At 40.7% G+C, this 2,924-nt stretch overlaps 1 pseudogene; it reads left to right on the top strand.

Moving 5' to 3' along the window:
• Positions 1 to 564: 564 nt before the first annotated feature.
• LOC109417141 (eukaryotic translation initiation factor 4E1-like) lies at positions 565 to 1,194 on the top strand (annotated as a pseudogene).
• The last annotated feature ends 1,730 nt before the right edge of the window (positions 1,195 to 2,924 follow it).

Below are 2,924 nucleotides of genomic sequence, written 5' to 3' on the forward strand. Positions count from 1 at the left end.
ACTTAAATCATTTCATCTTAAATCATTCCATCCTAGAAAAAAAATCAATTCAGTTTTCAATGATAATATTGCTGAAGTATCATAATAGTATAATGAAAATACAACTAAATTTATTTGATGCAATTCTGTATCATAATTTACATTTTATATAACTCATTTTGGTATCATAATGGCCAATTTTTCCGAACTGTTTCATTATGTAACTGAAATGAGTTGCATAATGAAAAATAGTTGTATAATGTTCATAATGCAACTCATTTGAGTTGCATAATGTCCATAATGCAACTCATTTGAGTTGAATTATGCACATTATGCAACTCAAATGGGTTGCCTTATGAAAAAATCATTGCATAAAATTTTGTATGGAACTCGTTGCAAAACTCGACTTTTTCAGCACTCTTCGTATTTATCCAACTCTAGGAGATCGAAGTGTGCCGTGAAGCAGCGAAGAAGTTCAAATTTTCTGCTCTGTCATTTTGTGCAAAAAAAGTTAGATTTTTTGCTATGTTTTTGTAAAAGTTTTTGCATTGACTGTGGCGGAACCCGTTCTCAAGACACTAACTGTGGTTCGCGGCAAGTTTACGACATTACAAGCAAACGGAAAACACCGAGCAGAACCACGCCGACCAGGGAGTCATCGTCGACCCGGAATGTTTGATCAAGCAACCGCTGCAGTCGACCTGGACGCTCTGGTACCAGGAACCGGACCGCATCAAATCGTGGGAAGACACCCTGAACGAGGTCACCAGATTTTCCACCGTCGAGGACTTTTGGAGTCTACTCAACCACATCAAGAGCCTGGCCGACAATAAGGTCGGTAGCGATTACTCTTTGTTCAAGAAGGACATCCGTCTGATGGGGAAAACAATAGCAACAAGCGCGGCGGCCCGTGGATGTGCCACGGGCGCAGCTTCAGGAGCTGGTCAAGTATGGCTAGATACGATTTTGTGTCTCATCGGAGAGGCATTCGAAAGTGACGATGCGGCTCAAGGAGGGAAAGTGGAAAAAACGGGCGAACATCCGACGGCTGATCGTGACGCTTAACAATGCCTGGGCATTGACCCCGACACACTTCTTCCCGGAGACCGGAAAGGGCAAGCTAAAACGACCGTAGATGACGAAACTATTACTAAATTGGTGAGATCTTTCCTTTTCTATTCATTCTATTGGCGATTTGACGTATTATGAGATGGTTATATTAACCCTCGAGCAGTCGCGTCTTTGACTACCTGCAACGACGCCATGCTCACGCTATGTACCAAAAGCGTGCATTTTTCATGGTGCGTGTACTCAGTACACGACGCGACCACTCCCGGGTTAAATATTACATAACCAATTTTGGGGGAGGGGGGTAATGAGAGCCGCCAATCGATACATTATATATGGTTGGAAGAGTGGAGATGCCAACGTCCCTTTAAAACCATTATGTAGAGAATGGCGTGCTCTTCTTCTTCACATTCATTGGGGCATCCACCAATGCGATGGCTTGTATTATATATAATTGTATGATCATGATTTAAAAAAAAGCAAGTTGAGTATAATTATAATGTTTTGCTTGATCAAATCACATTGGGTGGACAGCCCACTGCTATCGGGCTTAGTTACCATGCTACAATGAATGGAGACCTTATCATCATCATCATCATCATCCAATAAGTACGTCACGATTGATTGGTTTATTTGTCTTTCTCTGTATTTATGGGAGGACGGTTATTGGTCTCCTTTGCTAATATGCATTTGAAATTATGGTTATATTAGTAGATTATAATCATGTTTATGTTATTATTATTATTAATATTTATTAAAGACACTTTACCACTTATGTGGCATTCGTGTCTGGATCATGTTTATGTTTTTAATTATTTACATGTACTGTTAAAACCATACTGAATTCCTAACCTTTCCTGTACCAAAATCCTATTTCCTTTCTATTTTTTCGAGAGCGTCGGTGAGTCGCTGGCGTCTCGATAAATAGTTATCCCTTCCCTACTATCCTTTCCCATCCACATAACGTGTTTCTTATCGTTTCAGAGACCGATCAATGGCGGTTAAGCCTAGGCTTGTTAGCCAGGACACAGTGTAAATGCCTGTGCCCCATCTCGGAATCATAAAGGCCCATGGAGTGACAAAATTTCTTAGCTGTGTCACTCCCAACGTTGGTGTTTAAATATACTAAAACACTTTCACTCACTCCAACACATCTGCATGATTTACTCAAATACACTTTCACAATCTGAATCTTGTCGCATCACTCGCTTATAGTGATTCCCAAATCACCCCATTCCAAATATCCAACTCCTTGACACCTATGGGAGTGTCGGTGAGTCGCTGACCTCTTGTAAAGTAGGTGTCATATCATCACATCCTTTCCTATCCTCGTAACGGAGAAGATGGGCGTGGCCGGCAATGGAAATTCTCATGTCTTTTTTACTTCAAGCTCTAGTTGGATAGCTGTTCCTTCCCAAATAGCATTCCATAAGCAATTAGAATAGGAGTATTAAAGTTTTAACATGACATCTTTTAGTATGCAATCTACGAATTACTCCGTTACCACGCAACGCAACGCAACGCAACGCAACTCTTCGTATTTATCCACGACTCGTGCTGAAAAAAAACAACTTTTTGCAACTCGTTACATAAATAACTATTTACTATCCTTCTTTTGTATATATCTAAACTACGAACATGGCTAATTTTGAGACACACACTTATTTTAGAGTCACTTATTCGGCTGTTCTATTTTCGGTAAAAGTTCGGATTACCGTGGCACTCACGACGCTGGCATTGAGGTTCTTTTTTTTATAGAAAGAGGAAATCTACCTTTACAGATACCCGTGAGGTGGGTCCTCAGGTTATGTGGGGTCGACACTAAAACCTCTTTCTCTCTTCTTCCTTACCTTCGCGGTACGCCCGTTAGGGATGAC

Source organism: Aedes albopictus, chromosome 3, assembly GCF_035046485.1.
Source record: "Aedes albopictus strain Foshan chromosome 3, AalbF5, whole genome shotgun sequence".
Taxonomy (NCBI): Eukaryota; Metazoa; Arthropoda; class Insecta; order Diptera; family Culicidae; genus Aedes; species Aedes albopictus.